Source organism: Papio anubis, chromosome 15 (genome assembly GCF_008728515.1).
Source record: "Papio anubis isolate 15944 chromosome 15, Panubis1.0, whole genome shotgun sequence".
In the NCBI taxonomy this organism is placed as follows: Eukaryota; Metazoa; Chordata; class Mammalia; order Primates; family Cercopithecidae; genus Papio; species Papio anubis.
The window spans coordinates 9334111-9356339 of record NC_044990.1 but is presented as its reverse complement, the minus strand read 5'-3'; the positions used below and the strand labels follow the sequence as shown (position 1 = coordinate 9356339).

Genomic DNA, 22229 nt, shown 5'->3' with positions numbered 1-22229 from the left:
TTATTTTGAGACAGGGTCTTGCTCTGTTGCCCAGGCTTACTAAATTTATCTGGGTCCTTTGTAATTTCTGCATTCATCATAATTTTTTGGAAGAAAATTTCAAAGTAGTAGAGTGTAGTGGCACAATCATAGCTACTGCAGCCTTGACCCCCTGGGCTCAGGCAATCCTCCTGCCTCAGCCTCCCAAAGCTCTGAGATTACAGGCATGAGTCACTGCACCCGGCCCTTCCTCCTTTTCATCATGGTGCTCACAACAAAATAAGTGTTTTCAACTTGGGCTAAGAAGTTAAAGTTTTCCAACCCTTTTTCTGCAGCCAGACCTGGGTTCTGCAGCTTCATATATTAAGTTGTGTATTAGATAGCTTCACCAGAATACATCATGGGCACCTCAAACATCAAAACAAAATTTACTATCTTCTCTCCAAACCCCCCCTTCTTCCTGAATTCTGTGTTTCAGTAGATGGCTCTTACAACCATACAGTAGCCCAAGCCCAAAACTGACAATGGAAAAACCCAGATTTTGGTTTCAAAACCCTGCTCTGCCACTTACCAGATAGGAGACTGTTGACCCTCAGTTTCCCAATCTGAAAAGTAGGGATAATAGTCCTACCTCACATGGTTGCTTTCAAGGCTAAGTGATCATGTTAGTTGCTCAAAAATGAGTAATTATCATTATCATCATTGTCATTATCATCATTATTGTCATTGTCACCTCCTTATGCTCCCTTGCCTAAGTTCCACAAAAATATCCTGCACCCTCCTTTTAATTCCTTTGATTCTGCTGTTACTTTTTGCCAAAAGGTTATCCTGACATTCTAGAGCGGTGATCACTAAAGTGCCAAATCAATCCTTAGAGATTCAGGAAGAAAGTGTTAGAACGTTAATTTATATTCATTTTTTAAAATCTCATCTTTTAGGTTTCTATTTATAATTTTAAAATGTTTAATAGAGTATATATACAATTTAGAAATAAATATAACTATGGATGGTACATGTTCAAAATTGTTGCGACAGCTAGATTATAAAGATAGTTGGGAGGTCACCATTCTTGGCTGGGTAAGGTGACTCTTTCTTTTCTTCCCCCAGAATGATATGCTGCTTTGTCATTATTTATTGTCTTCCTCATGGACAACATGAGGACAGGGACTGTGATTCAGTCAGGATGAATCAGCAGACAGCACGATCCACTCTAGCTACAGTAGAAATGGATTTATTATAGGTGATTGACCCACAGCAGAGGTCCCTAAACTTTAGGGCATATCAGAATCATCTAGAAGGTTTGCTAAAGTCAAGCCTACTGGGTCTAACCCCGAGAATTTCTGATCCAGCAGGTCTGGGGTGGGGCCCAAGAATTTGCATTTCTAACAAGTTCCCAGGTACTGTTGGTCCAGAGCCCACCCTTGGAGAACCACTGGGCTACAGAATGATGGCAAGGGCTGGAGAGGGAGGCTACAGAGTGGGTCTAGGTCCAGGTGCAGTCTCAGAACCACACTGCAAAACTGGCCTAGTCAGGTAGCTGCTGTATCTGCTGCTTCCACTGTGAACTCAAAAACCACATTGCCTGTGCTGCAGGCCGGAAAGCTCTGAACCAGGAAGCTGTGCTGATGCTGCTGACTGCCCCTGAGGTTAGAGATTGACTAGACATAGTGCCACTGTCACCCCTGCTGGAGAAGGTCCAAAGCATCTCCACCTCTGTGCTTCCAGAGGGGCAGTGTGGTAGCCACTTAAAATGCCCAGGCTGTACCATGCACCAGAGCGTCTGCCTGGGTAAGCTGCTATTATTATTATAATCGACCTGGAAGACTACTCGGGGAAAACCCTAGCGCAAGGGACTTTGGAGGAAGAGGTCTTCAGTGTTTCAGCCTTTGGTGCACAGGAAATCTTGCTAGAAGGAGGTTGGACTGGTTTTGCGTGAGGCGAGAGCAACGTCTGCTGCAGACTGTTTTTCATGTTGTCTCCTGGTATGGTGCCTGAGCTCTAGGACTTGGCACGTAGAAGGCCCTCTTTCCTTTTCCTTCCTCAACCTGCTAGTCTCAGCCACTCCTCTGAGCACATACAGTATGCTGAAGTGTTTCAGCGTTTCAAGTGGGCTCTTGAGCATGCTGGGTATCCAGGGAGACCAGAATTCTTGCAGTGACAAGTCTGCCCGGGCTATTTCCATCTAGGAGTCAGTCCCACTTAGCTCACTGGGGATCTAGGGTACATGCATTTTCCTAGAGTGACCTCCCCCTACCCCCTTCCCTCCACATCCTCATCTCCAGAGCCTGGAACCCTGGGATGCCACCTTGGTCTTGAGAATCTCTGAGGCTGAATCCATTTCTAGGAGGGAGACCTGAGATTCTTCCACAAATGAGGTGGGGAGGGGTTGGAGGGAACTGTATTGTTTCTAATACATCCTTCATGCAACAGGTGCAAGCATAGAGAGTTCCAGCTTAAACTTTAGGATGGTGTAACAGTGACAGGCATTTAGTAGAAAGTGCACTTCAGGGCTGGGCCCGGTGGCTCACGCCTGTAATCCCAGCACTTCGGGAGGCCAAGAAGGGCGGATCACGAGGTCAAGAGATCGAGACCATCCTTGCTAACACAGTGAAACCCCGTCTCTACTACAAATACAAAAAGTTAGCCAGGTGTTGTGGCACACACCTGTAGTTCCAGCTACTCGGGAGGCTGAGGCAGGAGAATCGCTTGAACCCGGGAGGCGGAGGTTGCAGTGAGCCGAGATGGCACCACTGCACTCCAGCCTGGGCAACAGAGCAAGACTCCGGAGCGAGACTCCATCTCAAAAAAAACAAAAAAACAAAAAAACAAAAAAAAACCAGAAATAGTGCACTTCAGATTCTGAAGACTGGCCTTTATCCCACAGGCAAGGGATATGCCGTATGACACTCTCTCGATGCTGGGCAGTGGCTGCGAGCCGAAGCGCCCAGGCAGCCCTGCCCTCAGAAGGGTAAACCACGGACACCCGATGCCTTCCTGAAGGAAGAGCGCTCAGCCTGCCAAACCAGCAAGTGCTGATGCTCCAGCGCCTTCTTCCCGTGGTTCTCGAGTCTCAGCAGAAGAGAGAAATTGATGACCCTGTCGTTGTAGCATCCCCATCACCCAGCAATTAATTTTAGTTCAATGCTTCAAACGCTCTTCAGGCGCAGTGTGCGTTCAGCTGTGTCAGCTAATGGTGAGTACCCGGACAAACATTCTGTTTCACATTCAGTACAGTATTCAATAAATCACATGAGATACTCAACCCTTTATTAGAACATAGATAGGCCTGTGTCAGATTATGTCGCCCACTGTAAGCTAATGAAGGGTTCTGAGTACATTTAAGGGAAGCGAGGCTGAACTCTGATGTTCGATAGGTTAGGTATATTCAAGGCATTTTAGACTTTCAATATTTTCAATTTACAATGGCTTTTATAGGGATGTTGCTCCACTGTAGGTCGAGGAGAATATGTAGACAAGTTGCCTGTTCATGAGCACATTTTAGGTCAAGGTGTCTTCCACGCAGCTTCTTGGGTTTGCTCCTTCCTTTTGAGTTTGAGCCTGGGCGTGTGTGTTGAGGATAAAAACCAGGTGTGGGCCAGGTGTGGTGGCTCACGTCTGTAATCCCAGCACTTTGGGAGGCCTATGTGGGAGGATCTCTTGAACCCAGGGGTTCGAGATCAGTCTGGGAAGGTGACAAGACCTTGTCTCTACAGAAATAAAATAAAAATAAGGAAATTAGCCAGGCCTGGTGGTGCATGCCTGTAGTCCCAGCTACTTAGGAGACAGAAGCAGGAGGATCACTTGAGCCCAGGAATTTGAAGCTGCAGTGAGCCATGATGACACCACTGCACTCCAGCCTGAGCAACAGAGTGAGACCCTGTCTGTATTTAAAAGAGAGAGAGAGAGAGACGGGGTGAGGGGGGGGGAGAGAGAGAGAGAGAGAGAGAGAGAGAGAACAAAGAGCAGGTGTGACTAGAGCTCAGGAAATCCTCCCTCTGGTAAGCAGTCCCAGCCTTCTATTGAGGCTGCCACCAGTGCCATCGGCAGCGTTTGCAGACCATGACATACACAAACTGTTGTAAAATTTTGGCAGTGCTCATAGTGTCAGAGCCAAGCTTTGAAACAGCGAGGCAGCAGGAGACAGTGGGAGGAGGGTGGGATTAGAGACAGAAGGTCTCCGGGTTTGAATCTTTTCTCTCCATTGGCTGGTTGTGTGACTCTTGTCTCAGCTTCTTGGGCTGTACAAAGAGAAAACTGACACCTGCCTGAGGGACTTGTGATAATTTAATGTAGAGTGTTTGACATGTTATTGAATATTAGCAATTGCCGATATTTATAATGAAGAGCCGATATTTATAATGAAGAGCACTGGAAGCTGTCACAGTTCTCACAGTTTATTTTGCATTTGCTTATAAGCATCCTGCGCTCATCTCAGTGTCTGTGTGGTCTTAGTGGGATGCTGACTAGATGAATACTTGTAAACTTTACTCATTTGCGATCTCAAATGGGACAAGGGATAAAAATTATTTTTTATATTGTATATTTATTTAGTAAGTGAGCACTTTCCTTTTTAGGCACTAGAGATACAGAAATGAAAGAGACACCATGCCCTCAAGGATCTCACAGTGTGTGGGTGAGGTGGACACACACACATATCTAAGCACATAACAGTGAGAGGCGCGTGGTCACGAGGACGTGACGTGGAGCTGAGAGCCCAGAGGAAGGGCTCTGGGTCAAGCATGGTCAGAACACACTTGGCCATGAAAGTCTTTGAAGGTGGTGAAGGGGTGAAGATGGTGAGAGGATTCCAGGGCTGGGAGAGGTACTCTCCCTACACGTTCTAACCAACTGGCCGTGGGGAGGAAGCTGGAGGTGAGGATGCGGGTAGCGCGTGGGTTTTTGCCTCACGTGACTGGGTGGATGGTCACACTTCGGCCATGCTTTTTTTGAACTCAACACCACCAAAATCATAGGATATTCCTAGTAATATTGATTTCTGCTAGATTACTTTTGGTACCAGAGTTTTAAGGGCAGAAGTCTTTGTCCCTTTTTTCCCCCAACAGGAAGCCATTCTGGGCCATTTATTTGCTGTTAACTTACTTACACGGCCCACTGGAGAATGGAGGGGTGTGAGCGTGGGAACCTGGGTGAGGGCTGCACCAGACTGTCACCAGGACAGTCCTCAGTGCTGCCTGGCTTAGCCACATTGCCAAAAACATATGCCCATAGGTTGTGAAATGTTCAATATTGTATTGTATGGGAGAAATACAAAGAGGAGAAAGAACTGGGTTGAAAAGGTGGTCTGATCAGGAATCTCAACCCACTGGCTTACAGACCAGGAACCATTCTAGCCAATGTATGTAAGGAACAGAAATGGGAAACAAAAACATTTAAATTATATTTTTCTCTAATTGCAATAAACTTGGAGGAAAGCTATTTTACTTTGAGCTTTACTTCCAATTACGATGAATGCAGAGATTAATTACAAAGGACCTGGAAAAACTAAAAATCATCTACAGCATTTTTTTTTTTCAAGACAGAGTCTCGCTCTGTCCTCCAGGCTGGAGTACAGTGGCACGATCTTGGCTCACTGCAAGCTCTGCCTCCCGGGTTCACGCCATTCTCTTGCCTCAGCCTCCCGAGTAGCTGGGACTACAGGCACCCGCCACCATGCCCAGCTACGTTTTTTTTTGTATATTTGGTAGAGATGGGATTTCACGATGTTAGCCAGGATGGTCTCGATCTCCTGACCTCGTGACCTGCCTGAGCCACACAAAGTGCTGAGATTACAGGCATGAGCCACTGTAACTGGCCTCTACAGCATATTTTAAAAGGCAAAAAGGTATTTTAAAATTCATGTTGGAAGACGTAGGCTCTAGCTGGGGCTGAGACAGATGATTCAAGTGTCCTTTTTATTTTATTGCGCACTGAGGGTTGAAGCTGCGGAGCATGTGTGCTTACCATTGTGTGTGCACATGTGCATACATGTGTCTTACACCAAAGACGGAAATCTCAAAGAAGCTCCAGTGAGCAGGTGTAACTGTTACGCTACAAATGAACAGGCATATTGTGGATTGCTGTTATACAGTTCTTTTCTTCATACCTACCTTCCTGGTATAACGTTTTTTTCCTGAAAGCAAACAATTTCTACTATTGGATTCTTGAGTGTATCATTAAGCTTCTCCAAACACAAATAACATCTACTATGCTTTAAAAGTAATGGCACACACAGCTATTTATCTGTGTGACTGTTTATCTGTTTACACCTTTGCCTGTTTTCATCTTCAAGCAAATGGGAGATCTCAGAAGCCTTAATGAAGTAACTATCCCTGAACACTCAATAGTCAGAATCCAGCCGTCAAATCAACACCAAGGTATGTACCGGGGAAAGGAAGGTTTTAGGTGAACTCCTAGCTGCATGTCTGGTTAACCTGCAACCATACAAAGCAGCCGGGGCAAAGGTGTGTCCCGATGCTTTGTGGTGTACTTGGAACTCCACAGCCAGAAGATTAGATGTTGTTTGCTCACTGTTCAAAACAAGAGTTGTAAAGGAAGTTCAGCAACAACCGAAAGATGACTCGTAATTTGTAACTGACTGGCTATGCTTGGCGAGCCTGGTGTATTTATAATCTTTCAAAGTCAAGCGCAAAGGCTCCCGAGCCTGATGCGTCACCCCACTGCAGAATTCCTGTTGATCACGCTGGTTGTCACCATAAAGCCTGAGCAAAAGTAAACTTTTCTGTCCCAAGGGTTTCCTTGTACTGAAAGAGCCACTGCTTGAGGCTTTTTACAGGATCTCAACCAATGTCTGTTTCATGTGGCAGGTCCCTGGGGACTGTAATTGCAGAAGTATAACCTGGCGGTTATGCCACATGGCCCAAGAAACTGCCAGGGGACCAACGTGCTTCCTGCCAGACGACCTTTTGTAGCTGAAGGCACTAGTGCCCCATCTGCGGTCGCTGTCTCTGTATGAACAATTCTCTGATGTTCCCTGGGCAAAAGGACGTGCTTGTTGACAACAATGAGTCAAAACTTGGAACCCTGAGCCCTCGCTCTGCCACCATGTCACCTTCCTGTTAATGGAGTGACTTGGTCAGGTGTTAATTAACAAGGGTTTTTGTTTTTGTTTTTATGAAACAAACTGTTTTTAAGTATTAGGCATTTCCTACCTTTGAATCAACTCAGAACTCATTTCCTACTAAAATGATAAGTGATATCAATATAAGGATGTGGAAGATTTGCCCAGTTTAAGCATTGGGATTGGAGGCCTAAGCTGCATGGCTGAGGGGATTTGGGCCACAAATGGTCTCACTGGTTGAGGACATGGATGCTGGAGATGCTCAGGTCTGGGCTTCTTTGTCTGTCTAGCCTCGGTATTCTCATCCATAAAATGGGGTGATGTGAGAAGTCGATGAACTAATATTCATTAGCACATGAATAATGACAGCTAATACTTGTGTGGCCCCCACTACATCCCAGGCACTGTTTTTCTGTTAACTCATTTATTCCTCAGAGCAATCCTATGAGGGAGGTACTATTGTTGTCAGTCCCATTTTACAGATGGAAAGCTGAGGCACAGAAAGGTTAGTAACTTGCTCAAGGTCATGCAACTACTAACTGGCAGACCTGGGATTTGAACCTATGCCTGACTGTAGAACCCGTGTTCTTATGACGCCAAGTTGCACCTTTTGTAAGACAGGCAGTCAGTGGCATGCACTTGGTAAGTACTCAGTAACGATCAGAATGGGGTATACAGTGGATCACCTGGAACAGAAGCCATGTTTGTCACCTCTGTTGGCTATGGCACAAGGCGTGGGTGACCTTTAAGGGCCTCATAGTGCTGTCTACTTATCAAAGACTCAGCTTCTTAGCTGTGGCCACAGGAGACTGGGGCAACCAGAAGTCTGGTAGGGTGTCAAGCCAATAGTCATCCTGGGGATGATGAGATGCCACCAGATTGCTGCTGACTTGAGCCAAGCTGGTGGTGGGCACTTCAGGCCATGCAGGGAACCAGGCATGAGAGCAGGGTGTGGCAGGGGAGAGACACTTGGTCTATGTGTGTGTGTATGTGTTTAGGGAGGCAGATGGGAGCCTCAGGTGATTTCGGGTGTTGGGAAAGATAGCTTGGGATGGGGAGTTGGGTCTCAACCCTCGTCTCTCACTCAGGTCTACTCCTAACTGGAGACACTGAGAAGGAGAATCAGGGATGAATGCAAGAAGCTGATGGGAGCCATCCCATCCCCACACCTATGTGTTAGGGAACATGGGGGATGTTTTAATAGTAAAGAAATGCCCATAGGATGTTTGGGGGTGGTGATGACTTCTGGTATTTCCTTTCAAAAGACTGAAAATACTGATAGTGTTGTGCTGAAACTGGCTTTAGATTTTCACCCTGTTTGTCATTCTGCTCTAAGACTGGCCAGGCACTATTCTAGGGGGTGGAGATTCAAAGACAGTAGACACATAAACATATAACAGAAATCAACAGGGTCATCCAGAAGTAAGCACTGGGGTCATGGGAGCTTTGGGATGGAAGGGGCGGGGTCAGAGACGGTGGGGAATAACAGCTGAAGGTCAGCCGTTCGAGGCAGCTGGAGGTGGAAGCATGATCAGGTTTAGGACAGGAAGGCAAGGGATGAGCAGTTGCATCTTGATGGGACTTAAAATTTCAGGCCAGGCAAGGCAGAAGATAAAGGTGGGGAGGGAGGGCCAGGTGTAATATATATTTTATTATTATTATTTTTTTTTTGAGAAGGAGTATCCCTCTGTCACCCAGGCTGGAGTGTAGTGGCACCATCTTGGCTCACTGTAACCTCCCCAACCTGGGCTCAAGCAATTCTCCAGCCTCAGCATCCTGAGTAGCTGGGATTACAGGCGCCCGACACAATGCCCAGCTAATTTTTTGTATTTTTAGAACAGACAGGGTTTCGCCATGTTGGCCAGGCTGGTCTCGAACTCCTGACCTCAGATGATCCACCTGCCTTGGCCTCCCAAAGTTCTGGGATTATAGGTGTGAGCCACTGCGCCTGACCTAGGTGTAATACATAAAGGAGTGTGTGCTTTATTGGCTGGTCAGAAATGTTGGTGTCATTAGATATCTGAGTTGCTTATTTATTATCATTATTTTATTTTTTAGAGACAGGGTCTCACTCTGTCACCAGCCTGGAGTACAGTAGTGTAATTATGGCTCACTTCAGCCTTGAACTCCTGGGCTCAAACCATCCTCCTGCCTCAGCCTCCCAAAGCACTGGGATTACAGGGGTGAGCCAGCACACCTGCCTCCAAGTTGCTTTGTAAACGGATCCTCCTGGCAGCAGTATGGAGGATGAAATTCATGAGAGAAAAAGCCGAGCCAGGGATATCTGTTACAGGAAATCCAGATGAGATGATGAAGGCTTAAGACTGAGATCACGGGAAAGCCAGGTAAAAAAAAGTAAGTGGGACATGAAATGTGATTGGTCATTGAATGAGGCGCTGGGAGACAGAGAATGAAAATTCAAGGACAGCTTCCAGGTTTCCAGCTCAAACGGCCAAGTAGGTGGTGGTAACAGCCACTAGTTCACAATCACAGGGAGTGGGTAGCTGGGTTGGAGCAGGAAATGATGGGGTTAGCAGGGAACATGCTCGGTTTGAGGTGCCTGATGAGTATTTAGGGGGACGGCCCAGGAGGCAGTTCCAGAGGCCTTAGTTAACAGCATCTGCATCTAGTGCATTACTGAAGCCTCAGAGAAGAGATGGGCTTGGCTGGGGAGAGAATGAGTAGGGGGCAGACCAGAGCTCGAAGGATAGGACTAAGCAGTGCCGGCAGCCTGAGGCTAGGGTGCGTCAGCTCAAGGCATCTGGTGTGGCCCGGGCTCTGGTGGGCAAAGACGCTGGGGCCTACACTGGCTTTGCAGGAGAATGGGTCACAGCCGGCCTCTTTCAGGGATTGGTGCATTGGGTCTCAGTTCCAGGTGCAGGGCTAGAGGGAAGGGTGGGATTGAGGACGAGAAAAGTCACAGCCCTCTGCTGGCTACAGGGGCTCTTTGAAAGGGGAGCATTTAAACGTTAGTGAAACATCGTTAAAGGTCCTGTTCATTGAGGGTCCAGGTAGCAGTTCTTTTATTTATTTATTATTTATTTTGAGATGGAGTCTCACTCTGCCGCCCAGGCTGGAGTGCAGTGGTGTGATCTCCGCTCACTGCAACCTTCGCCTCTCGGGTTCCCGCAATTCTCCTGCCTCAGCCTCTCAAGCAGCTGGGATTATAGGCGCCCGCCACCACACCCGGCTAATTTTTGTATTTTTAGTAGAGACGGGGCTTCACCATGTTACTCAGGATGGTCTCAAACTCCCGACCTCAGGTGATCCACCCGTCTCGGCCTCCCGAAGTGCTGGGATTACAGGTGTGAGCCACTGTGCCCGGCCCCAGGTTGAGGTTTTTAAGCAGATGACGAGGTAGAACTCACCTGTTTGCCTTTTTCCAATTGTGCGTGCGCTCCTCCTCCCACGGGCCTGAGATTCTCACAGGTGTGTGACAGGCGTGGGAGCTGTCCTTCGGGAGCTGGCAGTGAGGGATCCATTTTGTGGACCAGAGCCTCCGTGGGACGATTCTGATGCATCCTTAACTGATGGAGAATGCACCATTTGCAGTGAGGGAAGCAGTGCTAATGAGAGAGAAGGCTTGGGACCGTCCTTTGTATTTTGCACCCCTGGGTTGAACCATTTTCCCCCAGCACTTAAAGTGTCCCGCTCCAGCCTAGTCACGGCACACAGTCCCACCGTTTAGAATCTCCACAAGTTCATTCACACTGCAGGTCAACAACCACATAATCATCACTCAGTCACGCCGCGTGTGAGGAAGGTGAGGGGCAACACCTGAAGCCATGGGACTCTGCAGAACACCATGAAACATTGAGGTAACTTTTTCTTTTTTTTTTGAGATGGAGTTTCACTCGTCGCCCAGCCTAGATGCAATGGCGCTATCTTGGCTCACTGTAACCTCCGCCTCCTGGATTCAAGCAATTCTCCTGCTTCAGCGTCCCAAGTAGCTGGGATTGCAGGTGCGCACCATCATGCCTGGCTAATTTTGTGCTTTTAGTGGAGATGGGGTTTCACCATGTTGGCCAGGCCGGTTTCAAACTCCTGACCTCAGGCGATCCACCCTCCTCGGCCTCCCAAAGTGCTGGGATTATAGGAATGAGTCACCGCACCCGGCCTTGATGTACTTTTTCTATTAAATGATCTAAGAACAATTTAACAGGCAGAAAGTATGACTGTAATAAATGTGTGCAATCCAAAACTACCACCCACCATCCATGAAAATACAAAAACCAAGCTGTTATGCCAAATCTAATTGGTTACTTCTGTTTCTCTGCTAATAGTTGTTAGCTCCACTCATTTATTTGTTTTATTGTATCAGTGTCCACTGTCAGATAAGTAAGAGCAGGTGCTGAAATTTTCAGAAACATTTGAGGGAACATTTTCAATGGAATCTATTGAAGTTGAGGTGCTTTTAGTACACTAGTACAACTGCACCACCCCTGAGTGTTAGCAATAAGGCAATGATTTAATTTTACTGTGGAACTCCCAAGTCCAGCGTATGGAATAAATTCAGGATCATAGTTTGAGAACTACTGGCTTAAAGAGTCCCGTTTCTTGCTTCTTTAGCTGTCAAACAGTGACTGTGATTTGTGTGTATATATATATATACACACATACATATATTCCTGGCCCAAGTGATGGGCAAGCTTCGAAGCAGATGAGGACTGCAGTCAAAACTAACGGTGCCCCCTGAGTGTTCTAGCTCTGAGGATTTGGTCCCTGGCTTCTTCCTTCAATCTGCACCATCAAGAAGCATTCTTGGCCAGGTGCACTAGCTCACGCCTGTAATCTCAGCACTTTGGGAGGCCGAAGTGGGTGGATCACTTGAGGCCAGGAGTTCCAGACCAGCCTGGCCAATATGGTGAAATGTCGTTTCTAAAAATACCAAAATTAGCTGGAAGTGATGGCTCATGCCTGTAATCCCAGCTATTCAGGAGGCTGAGGCACAAATACTGCTTGAACCTAGTAAGAGGAGGTTGCAGTGAGCCAAGATCACACCACTGCACTCCAACCTGGCCAACTGAACGAGACTGTGTCTCAGAGAGAGAGAGAGGAAAAAGAAAATCATCCTTCTAGGCGCTGCACATAGGTCACGTGCTAAAATCAGCATTCCAAGGGCCAGAAGGACTTCCAGAGGCATCTTTCAGGTGGGGACACTAGTTCAGAGCCTCACAGATAGCTCCAGTTTCTGCCCAAGTATGTTCAGGGCCTGGGAATTCACTACTTCCCCCTAAAAAGGTTCTTATGAACCATCATCTCCCATCTCCACCCTCTAAAACCACCTAGTTCTTAACTTCTGCTTTGTTTTTGCTATCAACACTCTCTGCCTTGTATTGTTATTTGGATACTTAACTGTCACACAGTGGTAAGGGCTTAGGTTTTGGAACCATTTGCGTTAGAATCCCAGCTCCATATTTATCTTCACCATTTACAAGCCACGTGACCTTGGCAAGTTACTTAACCTCTCTGAGCCTTAGTTATCACCTATATGGGATGGGAATAACCTTAGGGTCTATTTCAAGGATTATTCGGAGGTCTAAGGTAATGGGAGGAACCTGCTTGACGTGTAGAAAGCTCTCAGTACGGCATAGATATTATTATTATTCCTCTGCCGTACTACAAAATCTCTGAGGGCAGGGACCTCTTCTTGGATATCTTTGAACCCCTCCATAACAGTGGGCAAAGTGTCTGTCAGAGGGATTTAATGAATGCATCACACAAGAGAGACTGTACTGAACAAGAGAGACAGGAAGCTTGGATAATTATTTGAATATCTATGGTCATCAGAAGGCTTATAAATGTAAAGCCAAAGCTCCTGCCAAAGAACTGTGGAGCAGAAAACAAAACCCAGAGCAGAATGTCAAGAGCAAGGATGTGTTGGGACAGGAAATGGAGTTGAGATTGGGAGAGGTCATGCAGAATCAGGTCACATTCTGGAGGGAAGAAGGAGCAAAGGCACATGATGAGTGAGTGCTAATTAAGGTGGCCAAAGAGAACAGCGTGGTGCTGTAAATGCCGGCAGAGCAGGGAGCCCTGCTGCCAACCTGACCCAACACAGGCATGTTGATGAAAATGGAAAAAGATGGCTGGAGTTAATGATAATGTATTATAGATTGCAAAATCACTAGAAGAGAGGGTTTTGAATGTTCTCATCCCAAAGAAATCATAAATGTTTAAGGTACTGGATGTGTTAATTACTCTGATTTGATCATTACACAATGTACACTTGTACTGAAACATCACATTGTACCCCAGAAGTATGTGCAATTATGTCAATCATAAATTTAAAAATTAAATTTTTTTAAAAAAAGGAAAAACAATCTTTCCACCGCACAAATCATTTTCTGAGCCTGCACATTGGCATTCAGCTTTCCTCCTACGCTTGTGGCCTTAAAGAGGAGGAGTATGACTGGCAGCGCGGCAGCCTCTCGATATTTACGGACCCGGCGCTCACTCCTGGTTTCAACGGTGTTTTCAGCTGGAGCCTCTTCCTGCCATTCCTTTCCTCTCTGCATGGCTGCTGCTGCTCATCCGGGAGCAGGAAATGAGTGCATTCTTAGGCTTTTCTGCAATTAGTCTTCTAAAGAGAAAAACAAAACCAAACAAGAAAGAAAACTGAATGTTTAGGGATATTCTAAAAACTTGTACAGGCTGGCTATTGACGGAGGCCAGTAAAGAAAGGTGCAGGCTGGCGACTCAGCCCCCCTGGATTGGAGGTTTGTGGGAATTTATCTCGGGCTTTCTTATGTTTATTCTATACTTCCAAATAACTTTGAAGGTTTCTTTGGAGATTCCAACATGGGAGAGGAGGCCCTTGCAAACTCTCTTGACTATGCAGCGCCCCATCTTTTGTGGGGAGAAAATGGCTTTGGGACAGCATGCAGAGGGGACAGGGCCACTCTCAAATCTCCACCCCTTAGATCACTGTGTCACCGCTGGGGTAGGGGTGTGCTGAATAAATTAAAGGTGTTATTGTAAATTGGAAGTGCGCTAGAGCCAGGTTGCAGAGGCACACTCTCAAAGCCGCCTTCGGTGAAACCACGGAAATCTCCAAATACTACACATTGGGGCTTTTTTCCGCTTCCCTGAGAACCAGCTGATAATTTACTGGCATGTCACTGCATGTAAACAAAATCCAAGAGCAATCAGTTAACCTGCTGGACTGGACAAGGAGTTTGGCATAAAACTGGCCAGATAAACAGATAAACCTTCCATTAAGGAAGGTCTCCCTTCCTTAATGGAAGCCTGATAGGAATGAGGCCCACGGTGACTCAGCAGCTCGTTCCCTTTACTGCGTAGCCTTGGAAGTAATGGAGTGGGCTTTCATGATTTTGCTTCTTTCTTCTTTTCCACTGAAATGGAGGCCTCCAGTTGCAAAGCTCTGCATTGTCAGATTACGCCGCCTGATGGGCATGAAAAGTCCACAAAAGAGAATTTTCTGATGTGAGAATGGAGGGTGTTGCCTGTAACTAGTGGCTCCAGATCCCTGTGGTGGCAGTTTAAGGCAGGTGGGAAGGCTCTAGACGTGTGGGACTGGAGTCTTGTGTTCTCTGCCTTCCAGCTGAATTCTGACTCCTCTTTCAGCCTTGTACCAGTTTCCCTTCAGTGACCATCTGCACGTAGAAGTGCTGTTGAGGCTGGAGAGTGGTGAGTTCAGCTTCAAGGTGCACTCTAGAGATCAGGCCTGTGTGTATTTTTGGAATTGCCCTCCATACATTCCAAAAACTGAAAGCTTCGAGGTCCACTCGACCAGCTGACCTAGTTTTTCAGCTAAAAGACCATGGCCTGGCCTCCTAAAGTCCTATGTCTATAGATTCCAGCCAGGTGGGACCCATGGTGCCCATTTTGTTAATTCCGAAGCACAGCATGGTGTCGGAGAAAAAGGACGGAATTTGGAATACAGGAGTTTGGAGTCAGACTTAGGTTGAAGGCAAAACAAATCTTTCGTGTCGAAGTCGGAAGGGGACGGGGGTTTACCGAGAAAGCGCACAAGGAGACGTCCTGAGTGATGGAAAGATCTTTTCCCTTTTGGGGTGGTAGTTACACAAAGTGCATCCCTTTGTCAAAATCCATCAGACTGAATACTGAACATCTGTGTCTTATTGAATGTAAATTATACAGCAGTTTTTAAAAGGACGGGTTCCAGTCCTGGCCCTGCCTTTTATTTACCATCTAGAGAAGTTCCTCACCTCTTTGAGACTCAGTTTCTTTTTCTATTAAATGGAAGTAGTGCTTATACCCGTGCTTATATTCAACAAGATCATGCAAGCAAAAGCGCTTTGTAAATGACAAACAGCCTCGATGAGCAGATCACTCCTATCATTATTCTTTCCATCCAGCCGCCTCCTGGAGCAGATTGTTAAGCTGATGCGAGTCTGGGCTCTGCCTCGCCACTTGCCTTGGAGGTTAGTGTTTATCTATTTTAAGGAGACTCTGGAGATATCAAAATGCTGCAGAAAAGCAAATGGAATATGGATGTGCCAGGGAGAGGAGGACGGGCTGGAAGGGAACAGCTGTGGAGAAAGCTCTCAATCCAGCTCAGCAGCAGGGCCGGGCGGGTGCCGAAAGGGAGTCGCTAAATGCCTGAGAGAGAATCGTGACCAGTAAAAGCAGCATGAGTTGGAAAAAAAAAAAAAAAAATCACATCTTGCCGAACAAATTGGGTCACATTCGTGATGGAGCTAGTCACTGAGAGCAGAGATGGAAAAGCAGTTTCAGGGCAAAATGCAAAAGATTTGGGGACCCTGGTGACTCAGCTGAATGTGGCAAAGGTCACTTGGGCATCCTGGCCCAGGTTGGGGGTTAAATAAAGGCTCTTCCTGTGGCTTCTGCTGTGAGTCTTAGCATACTTTTGATTTGAACTTGAACTTGATCTTTACTCCTTAATGGCCACCACAAGCTAGCTTTTTTTTTCTCTCTCTCTCTTTTTTTTTTTTTTTGAGACAGAGTCTTGCTGTGTTGCCCTGGTATTACCCGAGCTCACTGCAACCTCAACTTCCTGGGCTCAAGCAATCCTCCAACCTCAGCCTCTCAAGCAGCTGGGACTACAGGCACGCGCCACCATGCCTGGCTAATCTTTAAAATATTTTTTTGTAGAGACGAGGGTCTCACTGTATTGCTCAAGCTGGTCTTGAGGCTCACCTCAGCCTCCCAAAGAGCTGCGATTGCGGGCATGAGATCCTGAGTCTGGCCTACAAACTACTTTACATCAGAATCAAGAGCATAGTGTACAGTTTTAAAAAGGAAAATCTTAGAAAGAAGCCGAGTTAAGTGGAGGCTGAGAAAGCAGGAAGGCCATTCCGGAGTTCACCCTCGGAATTCGAGTGGGAGGTGACAACGGCCTGAACCCAGCCAAGCTTCTTCATGATTATGCCGACAAAGTCCTTTCGGTTTAGAAACGTTTAACCCCAGAGCCAATGTCCTTTGACGATAAAATCCTATAAGATGATTGAACAGTGTCAAAATAAATGTTAAATTGTTAGCCACTAAAATAAAGTTAAAACAGGGAAAGATTTAACAGGAAGAAATAATCTAAAAGAGAAATCTGATGTGCGAAATTTTGATTTTATCCTCATTATAAACATTTTGGTGCTTTCTGCTAGCTATTTCTGCCAAGAAATGTGATATGTTGAAAAAGAAGAGGAAATGTACTCTCTCTAGATGCTGTGACTATAAAAGGCTGTTTAAAATGATAGGAATCAGTCAAGGTTCTCCCAGTGACCAAGGTTATAAAATTAGAATCTCAAACTACCAAATCAGGGTGAGGAAAAAAAAAAAAAAAACTTCAACAAAAGCAACATCTAAATTTATTTTATTATAATTTCCATCATCCAACAATGTTGGTGTTTCTCCGGACACATCAAATTTCTTTTCTTTTTTTTTTTTTTTTTGAGACAGAGTCTTGGTCTGTCGCCAGGTTGCAGTGAGGTGGTGCAATCTCGGCTCACTGCAACCTCCACCTCCCGGGTTCAAGTGATTCACCTGCCTTAGCCTCTCGAGTAGCTGGGACTACAGGTGTGTGCCACCATGCCCAGCGAATTTTTGTATTTTTAGTAGAGACGGGGTTTCACCATGTTGGCCAGGATGGTCTTGATCTCTTGACCTCGTGATCTGCCCACCTCGGCCTCCCAAAGTGTGGGGATTACAGACATGAGCCACCGCGCCCGGCCCACACATCAAATTTCTTATGTTGTCAATTCCCTACCCTAAAATACATCCTTATTGGAGCAAAGCTGGGGATTGAGGAGAGATCAGGTGGGGTGAGGGGCACCGTGAGAAGGCGGGGCATCTTTCCTGCCAACCTCTGAATCTGAGAGATGCCAACGGTGCATCAATATATCAATATCAATACCCAGGATGCTGAATGAAGCCTAGGTTGGAGGATCCTTCCAAACCCAGGTCTTCGTCTTCCTGGAAATCTTGTGCCCCTTCTCCTCTGCCATCCTGTGTCCCACCTCAACACTTTAGCTCTACTGCTCCATTAATTAGCACATGGAGTCTGAGGCTGGGCCTTTTGCATCCGGGCACTGGCTTCATATGGTTCCTCAACCCCCTTTGTTCACAGGTCTTCAGGAACCATGTAAGATGCAACCTCTCCCCTAGGTCTCTTGTAGGCAGGGACCCCTCAGAGGATTCCTCCTTCCAATGCCCTGGCTTTGGGGTTGACAGACTTGGGTTTGACTAGGCTTCATCCCTTATTGGCCAGTTAGTTAAGCTCTGTCAACGCTGACTTCCCTGCCTGGGAGGGTGGCACACTGACGGAAGTAGCTGAACCCATGAGCTGTAATTAGCTACTCAACACTTTTGGCAGTGACTTGATGGGAGAGCTTGATGGCAAGTTGCCCAATAGGTGACAGGAAACCAATGGATGTGAACTAAGAAGAGGGATCCACGATCCCCAGTCATGAATTTGGGACATGACTGGGATAGCCCAAAACAAAGGCTGTGTTCTTGTCCCAGATCAGCTTTCCAAGGGCAGGACTGGGACGTGTGGTTCAATGGCAACACGTGTGAAATAGATTTAGGAGTGTCTGGTCCACAGTGACTTCCTGGTGGGGACTGGGACAGGACAGGGTAATCTGGGTCAGAGTTCTTCTGTTGCAAGCAACTGAAATGGACTCTAAATCGGAAAAGGGATTTTCTGGAAAGGTATGGAATGGTTGTTGGATACTGAAGAACCAAGCTGCAGGAAAATGAGGACACCCCCGCAACCCCATCCCTGAAATGGGATCATCAGAACTTCTCTGTTCCACTGTTTTCTGTTACATTTTTCTTCCAAATGCTCAAAACTCTGGAAGCTAGAGTCTGAAGGCCTAAACTGGGTTCTGTGTGCTACCATCCTCTGAGTGGGAGGGGCAGGGAGAACCAGGACTTCTCAGAATAAGGAAGAACAGCTCTCTAATGAGAAATCACAGTGCTTTTACCCCCAAAAAAAAGCGGGAGGGTGTGCTTGACAGGCCAAAGCAAGGGATCTCCGGGATGCTGATTTTAGAAAGGTGCACAGAAAAACAGGGAGATGATTCCACGCTACTCCTTCCTGGCCAAGATCGGGCCAAGTTCTGGGCAATACGCTTTCTGAGACTTGTGACTGCTTGGAGTGAGAAGGGATAGGTTCAAAAACAGCAATTAAGATGCAAATATCTGAAAAACACGACACACAAGCAACCTTGAGAGAATTGAAGAGATGGAATTCAAAGGAGAGAAGACCGAGTTGGCGTTTAATTGCAGCCCTCAGGCTCTGTGAGGCTTAGAATGTAGATGGAGGACAATTTTGTATTCACTGGTTGTGAAAGGAAGACCTAAAATCAAGAAACAGGAGCAGATTAAAGAGGAACACATTTTATCCCATTATATGTAAGATCTTTCCAAGGAATGAAATGAACTGAGTTGTATGGTAGGAACTTCCCATTTCTGGGAAACCTCGGATGCTCAGTTACCTTTAGCAATAAGCACACGCCTCACGATGGATCACAACCCGTCTGGGTGCCGTGGCCCTGCTGCTGAAGATGCTGACCTAATAATGGTGATTCAGGGCCAGAAACTGCACTCTCTGTTTGGCCACATCTGCCAAAGAGCACTTTTCTGAATGTGGAGTTCTAGACATGGACAATGTGAGTGATGATGGGGAGAACAGGAAAGGCCTCCTCTGTACTCCTAACCACCTGCCCAGGCCCTACATGGTGCAAGCCCGCCGTGCGCAGTGCCTTACGTGACGGCGCTGCTTCACCAGAGGACTTCTTTTGAGATGTGTTGCATTGACCCACTTCCTTCTACACACCTTCCAATGGGAATGGCATGACATCTTACTTTATCTCTGCACAATATTCAATGAATACATATTGAGTCTCTACGGTGATACCTATGCTTAGGAAGCTAGAGCATACATATTTTAAAACATCATGTTGGCCGGGCGCGGTGGCTCAAGCCTGTAATCCCAGCACTTTGGGAGGCCGAGACGGGCGGATCACAAGGTCAGCAGATCAAGACCATCCTGGCTAACACGGTGAAACCCCGTCTCTACTAAAAAATACAAAAAACTAGCCGGGCGAGGTGGCAGGCGCCTGTAGTCCCAGCTACTTGGGAGGCTGAGGCAGGAGAATGGCGTGAACCCGGGAGGTGGAGCTTGCAGTGAGCTGAGATCCGGCCACAGCACTCCAGCCTGGGCGACAGAGCGAGACTCTGTCTCAAAAACAAACAAACAAACAAACAAACAAAAAGTCATGTTGTACATGTAAAAAAATATATATATATAGTCACTTAAAACATAAAAATAAGTAAAAAGGAAGCTAGGGTATCAGAGTTGAAAGGACCTTTTGTGATCAGTGTGTTTACAATGCTTGAATATACCCAATGGCATTTCTGACAAGTTGATTTGTAGCCTGATCTTGATTCCTTTCTGAAACTCACAACCTCCTAACATAGTCCACACACCACTTGAGTGGTTTTGATTGCTAAAATTCTTTCTTACTGTAGGCTAAAATCTACTCACGATTTGGCCATATCTATCAAAATTTAAAATGTACCTACCCTTTGACCAGCATTCTACCTCTAACAATTTATCCTACAGATATAGTCCCCATGGGCTCAAAGACATGTGTGCAAAGATACTCATTGCAGCAAAGGACTGGAAATAATTTAAACGTTTGACCAGGGGACTGATGAAATAAATTATGGAATATTTGTACTATGAGAAACCAAGAGGCTGTTAAAAAAACTAAACCATTCTCATGCACTGACAGGGAAAAATCTAAAATTCATGTTGATTTGTGAGAAAGAGAGACTAGCTCAATAATATGTAGAGAATAATTCCATTTATGTGATAGAAAAAAAGGAGATACATGAACATATGCTTAGGTTGTACCTGGAAAGATACTGGTAACTGTTTGCCTCTGCTGAGGGTATCTATGGTAACTGGTTTCAGGAGTAGAAGGAAGAATTTTAGGTTTATACATGTATGTATATATGTATGTGTGTTTATATGCATGTGTATATGTGTGTGTGTGTGTGTGTGTGTATATATATTTTCTTTTTTAGACAGAGTCTTGTTCTGTCACCTAGGCTGGAGTACGGTGGTGTGATCACAGCTCACTGAAGCCTCAACCTCCCCATGCTCAAGTGATCCTCACACCTCAGCCTCCCGAGTAGCCAGGATCACAGGTATGCACCACCACACCCTGCTAATTTTTGTAGTTTTTGTAGAGATGAGGTTTTGCCATGTGGCCCAGGCTAGTCTCAAACTCCTGGGCTCAAGTGATCTGCCCACTTCAGCCTCCCAAAGTGCTGAGATTACAGGCATGAGCCACCATGCCTGGCCGCATGTATAGATCTTAATTTTTTTAACCCTGTGCATGTATCATTTAAAAAACCTCTTTAAAAACCTGCCCTCTTAAATCCTAGCACAGGGTCCACCTGGTTCTACCTCATAAAGCTGTGCAGAACACCTCTAATCTTTCTTCTGTTAACAGCGTGCATTTGCAAACTTCTCCCATGGGCCTTTGTACCCTGTCTTCTACGGGTTAAACAAACACAGTTCTTTACATCAATGCTTCTGTCCCTGACCATCTGGTCTCCTGTCCCCTCCAGACCCAAAACAATGGGCTGTGCTGCAGCAAAATGAGGGTGTCCTCAGTGCACTGAGGCCCTTATACCATGAGAGATGACAAGTGATGTCAGGGAGAGGAACACCTGCAGAGGCAGTGCTGCCCTGGGAGGCCCTGTCCCAAGCAGTAGTGGGAGCATCTGGAAGGGGTGAATAGGGAGTGTGGGCTGGGCTGGGATGGAAGAGAGGCTAAGCATGCAGAGACCAGCTCTGCCAAGTTGTGCAGTGCATGAGGGTCCCCCCAAAGGGACTAGCTGGCTAGAATGAAAGAGAAAAACCAGAATATCCTACGTTTACATGGCTACTTTATAATGTTCAAGGCATTTTACAAACTGCGTTACATTTGTTACTTATCACAATGCTTTAAGGAAGGTATTCAGGAATTATTTTTCTCATTTCAGGAGAAAGCCTTGGCCAGAGAGTTTAAGGATTTGGGGCTGGGCACAGTGACTCGTGCCTGTAATCCTAGCACTTTGGGAGGCCAAGGCAGGAGGATCACTTGAGGCCAGGAGTTTGAGACCAGCCTGAGCAACACAGTGAGACTCCCATTTCTAAAAATAAAAAAATTAGGCCTGGCATAATGGCTCATGCCTGTAATCCCAGCAGTTTGGGAAGCTGAATAAAGAGGATCACTTGAGGCCAGGAGTTTGAGCCCAGCCTGGTCAACATGTAAAGACTTTATCACTACAAAAAGTTTTTATTTATTTATTTTATTGAGACAGGGTCTCAATTTGTCACTTAGGCTGGAGTGGAGTGTGCGATCACAGCTCACTACAGCCTCGACCTCCTGGGTTCAAGTCAGCCTCCCGAGTAGCTGGGAGTACAGGCATACACCACTATATCTGGCTAAATTTTTGTACTTTTTGTGGAGACAGGGTTTTGCCATGTTGCCCAGGCTGGTCTCTAGCTCCTGGGCTCAAGCAATCTGCCTGCCTCAGCCTCCCAGAGGCCTGGAACTGCAGGCATGAGCCACTGCTCTTGACCATTTCTTTTTTTTTTTTTTGAGATGGAGACTTGCTCTGTCACCCAGGCTTGAGTGCAGTGGTGCGATCACGGCTCACTGTCAGCTCT

The 22229-nt window shown here is 46.3% G+C and overlaps 1 long non-coding RNA gene across 1 annotated transcript; it reads left to right on the top strand.

The window, feature by feature from the left end:
• Window positions 1-5746: 5746 nt before the first annotated feature.
• On the top strand, window positions 5747-20658 carry LOC103879135. Its single transcript, XR_639583.3, has 3 exons — window positions 5747-6353; window positions 15400-15465; window positions 20618-20658. It is a non-coding gene; the product is annotated as an uncharacterized LOC103879135 (long non-coding RNA).
• Window positions 20659-22229: the final 1571 nt, after the last annotated feature.